This window comes from Chiloscyllium plagiosum, chromosome 14, assembly GCF_004010195.1.
Source record: "Chiloscyllium plagiosum isolate BGI_BamShark_2017 chromosome 14, ASM401019v2, whole genome shotgun sequence".
NCBI lineage: Eukaryota > Metazoa > Chordata > Chondrichthyes > Orectolobiformes > Hemiscylliidae > Chiloscyllium > Chiloscyllium plagiosum.
The window spans coordinates 31,342,588-31,359,717 of NC_057723.1; positions in this window are offsets into that span (position 1 = coordinate 31,342,588).

Consider the following 17,130-nt stretch of genomic DNA (forward strand, 5'->3'; position numbering starts at 1 on the left):
GACATGTTGAGTTTTGGCAGCAATTTTCATTGTTGTTTTAGGTTTATTAGTGCAGTATATTGCAATTTGAACACATTTTTATAATGGAAAATAGTCAGAAATGTATGTATTTATATTTGTAATGTGTTTCATTAGATGCACCCTAACCTGGTCAACATACACTTTGAATATAATCAAAAAATTACTTCAATAGTGTCTGCATTGTACATTAATTTTGCATTTTATGACAAACATATTAACTTAAGTTATGCCCCAAGGGAAACCTTTTTTTATAGATACAACATGAATTTAATAAAACTAAGTTTAAAATGAGAGGTGTAATGGGGAGGGTTAACTGTTAAGTAGAACAACAAAAGAGCAAATGCTTTAAATGTTGTTTCATTTTCAGGAAACAGCTGGGAAGGTGTTTCTATTTTATTGGGATTAGACGGCTGCGGGGCTGTATCGTTAGATTTTCTAGAGAAAAATTAAGTTTTAAGAAGTTCTCAGCCACTCTGCAGCATCCTCATCTCTGGTTTACTTGTAGCTTCATTTACATTGTCTCACCTAAGGGTTATATTTGCATAGGTTGCAATGGATAATAATATCCTTCTTGAGCAACAATGAAACATTTCCTGTAACTTCCAAGGTCACAAAACCATTAAAGGAAAGCTCTTGCTGCTGGCAACAATGAACAAGCTAACCCAACATTTTAATGAAAAAGATGTGATAAACTTGATTTTATGAGCTAAAAGAAGACTGAGTTTTATTTTACTGTTTGTTACAATTAGTAAACCAATGTATTTGATTTATGTTGGGTGTTGTCTGCATTGTCTATCATATATCATATATTCAATAAAAACTTAAGCAGTAAATATAGACCAAAGATTCTTCAAATGCAGCACCTATTACAGTACTGAATGTTACAGACCTGATCTCATTTATCATCCCTGATGAGGTAGCTACTGGGTGAGTACTAAATGTTGTATGATTATCCCGAGAACATATGACAAAGAAGAGACGGCCAGCAAAGTTTTATTTTTAACCAATATTCAATATTCATTTTGGTGTATGTGAAGAAAGAACTGGACTCAGCTCAGGTGGTTTATCTTGATATCAAATCTATGTTTTGAAGAATGATCAATGTGCCAAGATACTGCAGGGTGCTGGCACTGTTGAAGTTGTATTCCAGCATGATTCATCACCAAGTAACTAAATAATTTGCAGTAACTAAATAAGCAAATTGCACCTTTCATTACATGGGGCTCAAAGACCTCAGAGTGCTTTGACTACTGCAATCACTGATTTCTTTCTTTTCCTTTTCAAGTTAGGGCCACTAATATTTGCAAACAGATTAAGGTGAACTTTCATTTCTTAGGATAACATCAGTCATCTGAATTTTACTGTTGCTTCGATGATCATACGCTATGATTCTGTTCATTTTCCATGTAAATTGCAATTGACGCTTTTCTGGTCAACAATTGTCATAATTGTATTGAGATTTATTCAAGGCACATATTTTCAACCCAATGCCTGATTTACATCAAAAAAGGCAATACAATCAATTTAAAAATATAAAAATATGTGGCAGTAACATAATTTAGCACATTCAGCAGACCACAGACATGGTGGACAGGATATTAAAAGAAGGACCATTGTCTTAAAATGATATCAAAATTATAAACTAATATATGATTCTGACATTACAGGTACTGAGTACATAAAGATTTCACCATTTGTGAATTTCATTGAGGAGGTGAACCCTATAAGAAATAGGGTTACATCAATAACTTCTACCCTATATCGTACAGGATTGAATTTTGTTGTACTTCTGAGTTGCCTTTATTACTATGGGGCATGGTGGTGAAAACCAGTTCTGTAATTGAGTAGACTGCATGTGAAATTTTCCAAATTTAGTACAAATATTAACTCTTCTTACTTGTAGACTTTCAAGCTTAGTAACAGAAAGGTGATGTCATTTAACTGATAGTGGGGACCTAATACTACTCTCAATGCACACTTTGGTTATCTTACTGGTTTCAGCATGTGCAAAGTTGGGCTGTCGTAAGCCACAATGCTTTCAGCTAAGGGATGGATGTAGCTCATGTTGATTGAATGTGAAAAGAAAATCTGAAAGGGATAAGGTATCTGAGAAAGAACTTAGTTGTTTGTCTTTCAGTGAGTAGAAAAAAAACACTGGGATCATTACCAAAAATGTTTATTACCTATTTTACTCAATTTAGTCTCACACTGTAAAAAAGGTCTCCATCCATAGACATTTCATAACAGCTGTTTCTTTGCTCCTTTCACACAAACAATGCTTATGCTCACCTGTGAATAGACGTCTTGCTTGTAATGCATCACTCATGAGGGCGTTGTCAACGCTAAGAACTGCTGAGCTAAATAACAAGGTATTAACTGAAGCAAAGCTGATGATGTTGGATATGTCATGTTTGTGTGAAAAGCATACAGGAACGAAAGTTCCCAAGTCAAATGACGGTTTTTACATTTTATTTTCATTTCTGTGTAGAGGCTCCCAAAATGCAGGAGCTAGACAGTCCACAATGATGAACAAATATCTATGAAGGAATAACTAAGTAATAGATTCTGATTTGGCTGTCATTTAGCTAAATATGCAATATTTAAATCTAGATTCAATTTTCATGGATGACTTAGTTGTTGAGCAAATCATCAGATTTTCCAGAACTTGCTAAATCAGCAGAAAATTCTGTTATGCTCACCTGATAAGAAGCACCATAACATCTCATGTGTCGTGATCCTATTTATAGTATTACAGTGCAAAATACTGGATGACATTGAGTCTAATTCACATCATTGTCACTTTGAACCATAATTTAGCAGATTGATTTGTCTCTTCATTCCAGAGCCCACTGTTGAAATCAATGGAACACAACATTGACAAGTGCTACAATGGTTGGCAACATATTTTTCCAAATTGCACATTGCAGACCAGGTAGTGAGATCTGTATAATCCCTGATGGCATTCTGATTGAAGATCCATTTGAATATCTTTTGAGATATTGATATTTAAATATTTAAAACTGCAACTGAAATGCATTTGTAGAAAAGGTAGCTTAGATCACTTGTAATAACCAAGTGCTGGAGAAACTCTGTAGGTCTTATTGTTTTTGTGAAGAGAGAAACAGAGTTAATGTTTCAAATCCAAGCTGACTCTTCATCGAACTGAAGGGGGATGAAAAATGATGCCGTCCATGTTCTTGACAAAGAACAGATGGCGATGGTGCCCAGACCAAAAGACAAAGAGGGTGCTAATGGTAGCAGAGAAATTCAGAATAAGTTTTAAAGGTAGGCATTAATAGTAGAAAATAGGTGAGTTCTGCTGATAGCAAACCCATGCAAATGAAACAATGTGGGAAAGGGGTATTATCAAAGTGGAGCATAGTGTTCATGGTCTGAAGTTATTGAACTCAGTGTTATCCAGAAAGCTGTAAAGTGCAGAAGTGAAATGCTGGTCCTTCAGCTCGAGCACTACATCAGGCCTTAGACAGAAATGAAAAGACATTCCTCCTGTGCTAACATTTCTTTCCTCGGTCTGCTGCATGGGCTTGATTTCAGCACAGCTGACCTACTTCATCCACCATTAACATTTATTCTGCATCTAAATTACTCCGCTACTTCTTTTTTATTCATTCACGAGATGTGGACTTCACTGACATTTATTGCCCATCCCTAATTAGTCAGAGGGTTGTTAAGAGTTAGGCATATTGCTGTGGGTTTGGAGTCACGTATAGGACGGATATGGTAAGGACAGCAGTTTCCTTCCTTAAAGGACATTAGTGAACTGTCTTTGCACTCTCCTTGTCTTTTGCTCTGGGCACCAGCACCACTTGTTCCTCTTGTCTCTCCCACTTTTTCAAAAGCATGATTTCCAAAGAAGAGTCATGTTGAATTTGAAACATTAAGTTTATTTCTCTCTCCATAAATGCTGCCAGATCTGATGAGATTCTCTGGTAGTTTTTTTTATTTCAGATCTCCAACATCCAGTATTCTTTGCTTTATTAACTTGAGTCTCTTGTTTACAATCAAAATTATATAGATATTATTCACTCACAAAACAAGTGAAGAAAATTTTAACCACAAAGTAACCAATTAACATTCTCTCATAAAAAAAACCAAAAGAACTGCAGATTCTGGAAATCAGAAAGTAAAACAGAAATTGCGGGAAAAGCTCAGCAGGTCTGGCAGCATTTGTGGAGAGAAATCAGAGTTAATGTTTTGGGTCCAGTGACCCTTCCTCACAGCTCTCTGTCACACTGCTTTGTTAAGTGGTTTGCAGAAAAGGCCATGAGAACAAATCTGTCTAAGAAATTAGTAATATATAAATCTATTATCATGATTTATCTTTTCTGATTATTGGATGTACTCTCCATTTTGTCAATATGATAGTAAAGAGAAATCTTTGTGAGACATGAAGAAAATGAATGTACTATTCAAGATAATGTTGAAAAATGGTTAATAACAGATGCACAAGTTTTAAATCTTAAAAGAATTGATAAAGAAACCAAAGGCCTGAAGTTGTATTAATCTGCTTAACATGATTTGACCACAGTTGTTGAAATCAATGTTAAATCCAGAAAATTGTAAAGTGCCTGAGTGCATATATAAGCCAATCCACTAGAGATACTGGATACTTGTGGGAATTTGAACCTATGGACAAGTGTTACAGCGGAAAGTGTTGCTCACAAACATTCTGCCAAAAGGAAACTCAGTCTCAGACAGACTAATCTAATCTGATTACCAGGTAGCAATACCACTTGTAGTTGCGCCAGAATTCAGAAGGGAGGCGTAATTGCAAGGCAACTCAATAAATTCAATGATGGATCCCAAACCAAGGTAAATCCCAGGCTCTGTGGGAGAGAGTTTTTATAAAGTCTAGTGAGGAAGTAGTAATGGGGTTGGGAATTTGGTTTTGGTGGGCAGGTGGCAAGTGAGAAAGAGGAGGTAACATCTTGCGGGGACCAGTGCCTTCAAAGGACAATGGGTATCCTGCTCCCCTACCTTAAATGCCCTCAAATTCTTGCCAATTTGCCAACACCAACTGTTTTAGAGTGTGGGTAGAATAATATCAATTGTCAGTTTTTTTTTCAATGACTGACCAGACATCAAATTTGTTGTGTATTTGTTACTGTTTTACACAGATGGTGTTGGAGGTAACAAGAAGGCAGTGAGCCAGCAGCTGATAACATGCTGGTGGGGAGGGTGAATAAAATTCGCCCCATGGGTACATTAACTCAAGATGGCTGTACATAACGATTCTGAGTTTATCTGAATTATTTCACTTATAACCTTTTCAGTGAGGAGAAGACACCCCGCCCCACCAATCTGAAACAAATACAGACAATGGGTAGAATAATATCAATTGCCAGTTTTTTTTTCTCTCAATGACAGACTGGCTTTCAAATTTGTTGTGTATCTGCTTACTGTTTTATTGGGATGGTGTTGGAGGTAACGAGAAGGCAGTGACCAGGTCAGGCAACATCTGTGGAGAGAAAAACAGAGTTAACATTTCAAGTCTGCTCTAACTCTTCTTCAGAACCTCAAACTCAACTGCTGGAACTGATGAAGAGTAGGTCACTTGTCAGTCAATCATGCCAAAGTCCTATTTACCAACAGAAGTCAATGGCTGATATTGGTTCATTTTTGGTTTTCTTTGTACCTTTTGAACCTTTGTAAACTTGTTTGAAATCTCAGATAACATGAATGCTATATTTGGATTTCTGTCATTTCCTCAGATATGATCGCATATCTAGAGAATTGAGGATTAAGGGAGTGTTGCAATGTTGGAGATGTGGTCTTTCAAATGAGACATGATGAGCTGAAGGGCCTCTTTCCATGCTATGATATTCCATGTCTCTATTAAACTGAAGCTTTGTTCTGAATTTTAATGTGGACATAAATTATATCTTGACACTATGCAAATAAGGACAATGTTGTCTCCTAACTTCCACACCAACATTCCTGTTTCAACCTATAACACCAAAAGCAAATTATCTATTCTTGATTTATTTCATGTCCTTGAGATCTTTACTGCTGCTTTGTTGACATAACACCTATTACCCTTCAATAGTAGTTGATTAGCTATAAAAAATGCATTGGGTTATGCAGAGGACCTGACAAAGCTCTAGATTTTTATTCCCTTCCACTGAATGCCTTTGAGATAACGATTTATAGGCTGAATATATGTACAGAATAAGCCTGAGACTCGGAATTATTGTGTTATAAACCTAAATGTTATCTATAATGTTTCTTTGTAAGCATGGCTTCCAAGTAGAGAAAAAGAAATTGTCAACAAAGTAGTAGTTAGGCAACTAAAATAAGATACTGCATCTAAAAATAATATTGCCATAGCATCATAGAATGCTTAGTGGAAGCTGAAAAAAATTTTCAAAATAGAGCACTGCATTAGTTCATTGGGGAATGGAGAAATTAACAATAAAATTCCTGCATGGTTGGTGTTTAATTAGGAGAACATGAACTCTACAGAACGAGGGTATAGTTTACATTATTCAATTATCTTCACTCCTATTGACTGAGTTTGAAGTCCATAAATACGAAATATGCAAGATTCTGAAGTGTGTTGATAGATAATTTTTTTTATTCAAGTAAGCACGGGAAATGTAAGAGATATAGCAATTGAAAATAACAGATGACCCCTGTCTGAACTTCAACTTCCACCATAATATATGTATTGGGACCTGTCTGCAGCAGGAGATGTAAATCATTAATTGTTCGGAGTACCCGCAGCTGTGATACTTGATATGTGCTCAGTGCCAGCAATTGTCATGGACAAGAGCTGAAACCTGACACAGGCTTTATTTTTATGGTTTCCAGGGTAATCTTAGAGCACCAACACCATTGCAAGTTCAGTATACATTTATCTGAACTCACCTTAATTCTATAATGAGTAGTTGTGATTATTCAGGCACATTAATATTAATGTTGATCGGCCCATAAACCATAATAGTTGTTTCCCACAGTACAATTTCTTCCAGACAACAAAGCAGACTTCAACGTAGGTGGGAAGCTTAAATGATGGAACAAACTTTAGCTGTAGGTGCATTTTTTGTAAGTTCAAAAAGTCAAACTGATGATTGCTAAATTGAACCCAAATTTGCTAAATTCCTTTTCAATGCAGAAGTCAAGTGAACCATGGATTTCTGCCAAGCTCTTTCATTGCATAAATCAGTCACATGAGGATTAGATATAATAACATAAATAATCAGCTTCATATGATGCCAAAATATCACCAAATTATGCTTACTACAATTAGAAGCATATTGCACATCAAAAAATGATTGCACTCCCAACTGGTTACATAGCTGATACTGGATTTCAAGCTTATCCATGGTACCACAAAGAAAGCACTTGCTCAGACATCAACTCTGAATCGCATCAGAAAATATTAATTGACATCAGTCTCACTGCAAGACACAGACCTTTTTCACAGAGGCAGCCTCAAATGTTCCATAATATCTAGCAAAGACTGATATCAAAATTTGGATGCATACAATGTTTAATATTTGCAGGGTGTAGATTCTGCATCTGAATGGTTTTAGGCTTTAGGCCTTCTTTCTTGAAATAAGTGAGTTGTAGACAGTGATGGCAGCTCACCTCGAAAAAGAGTTTGGAAAATTAGGGTTGTTGTAACAATAGAAATGGTCACCAAGCACATGAGGAAAGGCTGGAGATTTGTTTGTTGCAGTAGGACGAGTAATTGTTGCGGGTAGTTAACATCTGGGGAAGAGTTTTATGGGTAAAATGGAGGCTTTGATGGAGGGATCAGTCAATCAGGATATTGGAATTTGGATTGGGAGGAGAAATAATGGGGAGAGGACAGAGTTTTTGGACCTCAGGCCAAGAACGTCACTAGAATGAAGTGTGATTGGATCTGATGGGAGGCCTTTAACGTAGGCCAGGAGAAACACTTGAAATCCTTCTGACAGTGCGTTCATGGTAGTACAAGAGCCTTCCAGCCAGTTAGCACTACATTGTGCTGTACAAATTGTGTATAGGCCAAATGAAAAGCTTGGATGATCAAAAATAAGAATGGATCTTGCAAGAAGTGCAGGGCCTTATGTAAATGGACTGTTTCTGTCATTTAATGTTCCTGACATGTGCTTCTAACTCCAGCACTGCAAGATTATTTGATATAGCAGCATTAAAAGTCCTGATTAATTCTTCAAATTAACCTGTTTTGGATACACCCACCACCTTGAACATTCACTCCCTCAACCACTGGCACACCATAGCTACAAATGCTACCACCTACAAGATGTAATGCAGCAACTCACCAAGGTGACTTTGCCAAAAACCTTCAAACTACCCAGAAGGACAAGGAGACTAAATGGATGGGAGCACTGTAGACCTGAAATGTGCCCTCCAAGCCACACACCATCCTGACCTAGAACTATGTTACAATTCCTTCAATCATCAGATCAAAATTTTGGAACTCTCTTTCTAATAACACTGTTGGTTTAACCTCTATCGTTTGGACTGCAGTGGTCGCAATTAGGAAGGGGTGATAAAAGCTGGCCTTGACAGCACTGTTCAATAGATATTTTATTTTTAAAGAAGTTCCATTTCTCTTGCCAATGCAGTTTGGTTATGAGACAGTCTGGGTCAAAAGCATAATATCAGCAATAATTCAAAACAAAACTAACTTTCCAATTTTACTAAAATTTGAATGTGTGATGGAGGATGCTGAATTTATATGGAAAAAAAGTTTTTTGTGACAGGGAAGAGGGTATGATAGATAACCCATACCACATGACTTGAGAAATAAAACTCAAATACTGAAGCTGCAATATGAGTGAAAATCAATAAATGACAAAGAAAATACAAAACTATATAATTGAAATGAAAAGCAATCTTCAATGTTAAAATACTTTAGGTTTTGCAATGTCCAGGTTTACACAGACATGTTTAGCTGCCATGGAATTCAGTAATGCCTGCAATCGTCCTGCCACTTTATTTCACTCAATACTCGATCACAATCATGATCTGGACTGGTGGATGAAGGTCTGGGACGTGATGGTTTAGGGAATTTGGGGGTTCATGAAGATTCAGCCCCTTGTCCTCAGTGAGATAGGGAAGTGAGATGGTAAGTGACTGCTGAGAGCCTTGTATCAGTTCACTCTGAAAGCTAACAGCTTGGACTGTATTGCTCACTCACAGAAAGTGGGGAAATCTAAAAGTGTTATTAATTTTTATGATATTTCCAACAAAAAATTCAATAAAAATTCAAAGACACTTCTAAGTCAATTTTTGAGATAATATTTTGATCCAAATTTAAATATTTTGTTATGTTTTTCAATTTTGGCATACTGATGCAATGGTCTTTCCACACCCTGAAAATTATTTTAGTATGTTATTTAGTTCTTTTCAACAAAAAATGTTGATCTGCCATGTTGTTGCTCACAGACTAAACAATTTTTAATGTGGTGCTTCTCTCCCTGTCTCTTTGTTTGTCTCCCATCCTAATTGTTTTGATCTCCATCTGACATTCCTTCTGTCTCATTTCTCTCACAATCTGAATCATATTTTATTTTTTTGTCCCTATCTCCATTTTCAGCCACACATCTTTTTCGTGTACTTGCTCCATTTATGTATGTTCACAGGATATGTCCTGTTTTTCTGGTGTAACCTCATTGGAAAATATGTAGAAATTCCAAAATGATGGATCTGGATTTTCAATCACTTATGGGACTGAGATTGTGTGTGTGTGTGCGCGTGTACTCTGAAAGTATGACACTTAGGCTTCTTGCCGGTGTTCTGATGCCTCAGTGACACATTGGAATGTTTAAAGGGAAGGTGTGGGTTAAATGGTGAACTGTAAACCTGCACGCCTCCAATTATTATGCCATGCAATGCATTGATGGGCTTGCGAACAGAATGATCAGGGACACAACCAAATTTTCAATGTTAGCAACGGTAAGGGTAAACTCTCTGCAACAGGTTGGTGACAATAACTGGGAGCAAAGAGGAAAATCATTCTTGATTGAGGTTGCTGATGAAAAATCTTAGTTAGAAGAGCAATATTCAAACTAACATGCCCATGCATGGCACAAAGTAACCATCTCTTAAAAACAGCAGCTTGAGTTTTTGGGATATGAGCATTCAGCCAGTTGTGTCAATTGAGATTCTACTGGTGTTCTGCTCTCATGTCTACTCCACTCCTCAAAGCATTTACATGCCTATCAAGCATACATGTACGTGCGCACACATGCATGCATGCACACACTCGCACTTTCTCTCTCTCTCACACACACACACACATACACACTTCCTCTCCCTCACATGCACGCACACACACCTATAAGTCTATGGGGTGAATTTGCATTTGCAGGAACATTGTATTTTTCTCAAAAAGCACACAATTTGCAGACAGTCAATGCAGGCAGTCAATCCACGTGACATTTTATAAATTTCTACTTTGGAAATAGAAACAGTCTGACTCAAGGTTGGAATACATACAGACTCTAACCTTACAAACATAATGCATTGTCTGAGCTGAGATGTCACCTTTTTCTATAAAATATTAAGTTATCTCAGAAATGTGACTTGAAAGAAGTTCTGGGATTTACATATTAACGAATCGAAACCTGCATCCCCATTTTAAAAGATGAAAGACTTAACAGCAATCTAGGTTTGTTCAATACATCGTATCAGTTGCATGACACTATGATCTTGTGCTATAAACTCTGTGTTTTATAATCCTGCCCCATTAGCTGCCTGATGAAGGAGCAGTGCTCTGAAAGCTAGTACTTCCAAATAAACCTGTTGGACTATAACCTGGTGTTGTGTGATTTTTAACTTTGCCTAGTAATGGCTGCCAATTGCTTTTGTAAAATCACCATCAAGGACTAGTTTCTACCTCCTCCTGGTGTTTGCTCAGTTAGACATTGAACTTGCCAATTAGGGGCTTGCCTTTTACAAATTAAAACACCGACGTGATGCTAGGTTAGGACCTAAAAATGATCTGACCCTGGATTGAACTTCCAACCCATGATCTTTATATATTTCTGAGGGATTTTCATGACTCTTACATCAAAGTTATAATTAATGAGCAGGAGACTACCTGGAATAGCAACCTCATTTAATTTTCTCTATTTGAGTTGACTAGTTTTACATATTTAGCATTAATCAATATTAGATTTTGTTAGTACTGCTGTGCTATTACCACAGATAATTTGAGGATCATAAAAATCATATAAAATGACAAACTTACAAAGAATTAATATCATAGGTATGGGGCTCCATTTGATTGCTTTACAATCATGCAATTTTGAATTTGGATTACTTGTAAAAATCAGTCAAAGCATATGATTTCATCAGTGCATATAATTGAAAGGTCATGGTAAATTAAGTACATGATGTGTACCTTGCATTTGATCTTCACTTGATGTATCAATCAAACTATATTTTATAACTATCTTTTCTACCTTCATTCTTTGAATTCCATCATGCATCAGGGATAGTTAGTTATTGACAATAATTCCCTAATATTTATTTTATTCATTCATGGGATATGGGCATCACTGGCCCAGTCAGATTTTGATGCCCATTCTTAATAACCCTGGAAAAGATGGTGGTAAGCTTCCTTCTTCAACTGCTGTAGTCCCTGGGGTTTTGGGGATACCATATAGTTTTTTAGAAAGAAGTTCTAGGATTTTGACCCAGCAAAAATAAAGAAGCAGCAGTTAATTTCAAGTCAGGCTAGTACGTGGATTGCAGTGGAATTTGTAGGTTGGTGGTGTTCCCATGTATTTGCTGCCCTTGTGGTAAAAGTCGTGGGTTTGGAAGGTGCTATTGGAGAAGCCTTGGTGAGTTATTGTAGTATAACTTGGAGATGGTACATCCTGCTGCTGCTGTGTGTCAGTGGTGAAGGAAGTGAATAACGAATTGGCACACTTGTCCTGGATTTTATCAATCTTCTTGAGATCTATTGGAATTGTATTCATCTAAGTGAGTGGAAATTTTCCAAGCGCACTCCTGACTTGTGTCTTGTAGCTGATGGATAGACTCTGGTGGGATAGGATCTCAGATGCTTGCTCCAGAATTTCTAGCCTTTGACATGCTTTTGTAACCGCCATATTTCTTTGGCCGGTCCAGTTGAGTTTCCGAACAGGATGCTGATAGTGGATTATTCAGGGACCATATGCCATTTAATGTCAGGGGAGATGGCTAAATTCTCTCTTGTTGGAGAAGGTCATAGCCTGGTCCTTTCCTATTACTTACTAGTTATCAGCCCAAGCCTGAATCCTGAATAGGTCTTGATGTATATAAACACAGGCCACTTCAGTATCTGAGGAGTTGTAAATGGTGCTGAACATTGTGCAGTTATCAGCAACATCCCCACTTCTAATCTTATGGTGAAGGTCTTGATGAAGCCGTTGAAGGTGGTTGGGCCTAGGACACTACTCCAATAAACTCTGCTGTGAGATCTGTGAATGAGATGATTGATGTCCAATAACCACAATCACATTCTTTTGCGCTAGGTGTGCTTCCAACTGGTTTTTCCTCAACTCACACATACTTCAGTTTTGTCAGGGATATCTGATGACACACTTGGTCAAATGCATTCTTGGTGTTAACAGCAGTCACTCTCATTCACTTCCGGAATTCAGCTCTTTTGTTGATGTTTGCACCAAGATTATAATGAGGCCAGGAACCAAGGTTCCCAACTAAAAACCAAAACCAAACCCACTTCACCGAGCGGTTCATTCCTTTGCAAGTGCAGCTTGATAGCAATGTCAATGAACCCTTCCATCAGTTTACATTTACACATATCTGTGGCTTGTTCACAAACAAGTGCTACCTTGTCAGTAAAAGCAGTGCTGAAAATACCAAGCAAGTCTGGCCATATCTATGGATAGAGAAACAAAGTTAACATTTTGAGTCAAACATGACTCTTCTTTGGTCAAGATATCCCAATCAGGGCTAGGAACCCATTTCCGATGCTGGATGGATTAAACAACACCCACTCACCGTCAGATGAATTCTGTGCCAGAGATTCCTAGATAGGGGCCTTCCATTGCAAGTCTTTCCAAAAATCCAACAGCATAGAAGATTATCAAAGCCACACTCCCTTTAACAGCACCAATTGCAAAGTTTAAATGTCCAACAGATCCTTTAAAAGCTACAATGACAGGATCAATAAGGCAATTGAAAGGGTTGGTTTAAAGTGGCTGGGGTGGGGGAAGATAGTTAAGAAGGTTACAGTACAGGTGGGTAGGGTGCCATGTAGACAAGAGGATAGGGTGCCAGCCAGGTGAGGTAAGTTGGCTGCCAGTTACAAAAGGGACCAGATAAATGGCTGAAGGCTTAGGATAAATTGCAGATTTGGGTGTTGGGTGGTGCATGATGGGGTAATTGTTGGGTTGGGTTGGAGAGGGGTTGTCTGTTCTGGTGGAGTCCCATTGGTGGTGGGAATATTTTCAGGCCTCGGTGGATGTGGTTGATGTCATGTTGGTGGTATGTCAGGAGTCTTGGGGGGGTGGAGTTGAGGGCTGGGGTTTAGCGTTTAATTGAGGGTTCAATTTAATACTTGCCCCGGAATTATAGAAATCTTTTTAAACCTCTAACATTTCCTGAGTAACTATTATTTTAAGTACAATGGCACATTTTGAAGTCTCTGATCTTAAGGGCTTTTCATGAAGGTTCCAGACACAGGGGAAGTGTTGACTGGAGTTTTCAATTTCCTGAAAATCAGCTGCATTAGGAATTCCATATGATTATGATGCACATCTCTAGTCTACACTGTTCCAATGACTATCTGGCCATCAGAATACTTAACTCTGTTTCTTTGTCCACAGATGCTATTAAATCTACTGAGTACTCCCAGCAGTTTCCATTTTCCTTATTTTGGATTTCCAGCATCTGTTGTATTTTGCTTTTATTGTTTGATAATGATGGAATTTTAGTGCCACCTGGTGACTGAGTAACATACTACAAGATTCTGCATGCGAAAGTTCACAGCAACGAAGAAGAATCTGAACTGGCGAGAGCCAACTAATCTTTGGCGAGGTGGAATTTTTACAGAAAGCGAATTTGAAATTAAGATAAACCTTAAGCACATTTTTAGAAAAAAACCCACATAATTTTGAGATTTACCTACAGTCCATTCATCGGTTCACTGGTGAGCTGGTCTGTTACTCACATCACTTCAGTGCTGTGTGCACAGTAATTTAAACAGAGTATCAATGCAGTTTATGAATAGCCATTAAACACTAGTTTCACCAGCACTGTATTAGCACCAATATTGATAGTACTTACCCACCTGTTTGTAAATGAAATTGTAAGATGAACATAGTTACTGTGTTATCAGCAACAAAGGGCAATAAAACATAGGTTTTCTTTTCCTTTTACAGAATACTAGATCCGCTTTCCTTCCTCAAAGTGAGGTATAAAGTCAATGGGGATAACAGCTGAAATGATCAATGATCCAATGTTAGTGGTTTGGATTTTCCTGCAGGCACAATGTACAGTCTTTCTCCTTTGTCGAAGAATGTGGTGCTGGAAAAGCACAGCCGGTCAGGCAGCATCCGAGCAGCAGGAGAGTCGACGGTTCATTAGTCCTTCATCAGGAAGGGCTTATGCCTGAAATGTTGATTCTCCTGCTCCTCAAATGCTGCCTGACCATCAGTGCTTTTCCGACATCACACTCTTCGACTCTGATCTCCAGCATCTGCAGTCCTCACTTTCTCCTAGTCTTTCTCTTTGTAGGATAAGTGAGGCTTTCTTGAGTTGCTCTTCAGAAAATTGTTAAAATTTCACAAGTGAAGGGAAGTTATGTTCCCTTGCTTCCTTGGAGACCAAAATGAGGAGAATAGGCATAATTCTGCAAATACTTACAATCTGAAATAAAAACAGAAAATATTGGAAATACATGGCAAGTCAGGCAGTATCTGTAAAGAGAGAAATAGAGGTAACATTGCGGCTTTCTGACCTTTTATAAGAATGATTTCACACAGCAAATGTCGCAATGAAAAGTCGACATTCTTATTCATCAATCAGAAAGTGACGGATTCAAGCCTTAAGGATATCTGATTACGTCAGACAACAGGGCAAGAACTGTGATCTGATCTGTCCCACATTATGTTAGAATTGCAGTGATGTGCTTTTGCTTTCAGCAGATATTTGATAAGGTGATACTCCAGTTAGTTTCTGGAGATAAGAACTAAAACTGAGAATTGTGATACCGGAAGATTTATTAGGTATTTATTACAGGTCCTGTAATGGCTATTCACAAACTACATATACAGTACCACAATCATAGGTACTTCCATGTCTGGGCTAGTATTGAGCAGCGGAAGTCATCCAAAAATTAAATAGTGAGAGTGCAGAGCCAACACATTTCTGTAAAAGTGAAGGGTGAAATCAACAAGTCTAGGGAGGACTGTATGGCAAGGAACGTGCAGGATTGAATAAGGGAAAAATGGAAGTTTATGGCTGATATCAAGGTGCAAAACAGAAGGCTTTAAAGTGCTGTTCGCTACTTCAAATTAGCAGAGTGAAAAGGATGCATAATAAAACATTGGTGAGTAAAACAAAGAAAATACCAAATTCATTTTATAAATACAAAAGTTTAGGGACATGAGGATAACTAGGGAAACAGTAGGGCCCCTTAGGGTCCAAAGCAGCAACATCTACGTGGAGCTGGAAGATGAAGGAGAGGGTTTAAATGAATATTTTGCATCTGTATTCATTATGGAGAAGGTAGGTATGGGAATAGAAATCAGGGAGACGGACTGTGATTTCCATGAACAAATCAGTAATGGTTCTAGTTGGCTGAAAAGTGGATAAATCACATGCCCAAATAAATTGTATCTGAGGTTACTGCGGGGAAGGCAAGGGAAGGAATTGTAGGGGCTGTGATGTTAATTTTCAAAACTTTACTCAGAGGTGAGTTTTCAACCAAATATCAATCACAGGGAGGAGCGCGAGGGAAATCATTCTCAGGTGCAAAGCTTACAAAGTGCAAAACAACAAAAAACAATTTGCAGACATGTGATTGGTTCCAATGAGAATATCACAGAAATGTCCCCTCAGGACATCCTGTTAAAGGGTCATCACCGGCTTTGATCCTATCATTCTGTTCTGCTCTGGACAAATAATCAGTAATGACATTATTTCCATGGCTAGAAACAACATATTTCATAAAGGTGAGGTATCCCTAACCCACAAATTGATTTTTATGTGAAAAGATCAATTAACTCCTTCTATGATAGGGCTGAATGGACGTTGCCTGGAGTTATTGATTGTGACAACGACTATTTCCATTTCTTAATTAGATTTCCTGATAGTCATCTGATGTCAATGCTGTAATATCCTATATTTGCCTAAATTGTAGATAGGTGCTTGATGACTGAAAAAGACACACTATTGTTATGAAGTTAAAGGCATGTGCTGTACCTTTAAGAGAGTGTGAATGCTCTGAATGTAAGCTTTCTTGCGGAACTGGAAGGTTCGTTTTCAGATGTTTTGTCACCATACTAGGTAGCATCATCAGTGAGCCTCTAGTGAAGCACTGGTATTGTAACCCACTTTCAAATTATGTGTTTAGGTTTCTTTGGGTTAATGATGTCATTTCCTGTTCTTTTTCTCACACCTTATAGAACGCCACCCATGAACAGCTGTACCTCCTGCATGAATGCCTAAGGAAACAGATACTACCTAAATGCCTTAAGTACAAACCTCCCCTTAACACCCTACTAGGGAAAAGAATAGAAGAGCAAACAGCTGAAGAAAGCTTAGAGAAATGAGTAACGGTACCCATGACAGTCTCTGTAAATACAACTGGGAAAGTTTGCACCAAAAATTTTATTCACTAATGCAACAGACCATAAATGGACAGAGGTAAAAACAATGACTACAGATGCTGGAAACCAGATTCTGGATTAGTGGTGCTGGAAGAGCACAGCAATTCAGGCAGCATCCGAGGACAGGATGCTGCCTGAATTGCTGTGCTCTTCCAGCACCACTAATCCATAAATGGACAGACACAGTACAACAAGCCATAAACATTAGACAGCAAAAAAAACACAGCAAATGAAAAAATAAACTAGACCTACAGAAAAACTAGACAAACTCACACTAAATAACCCTCTG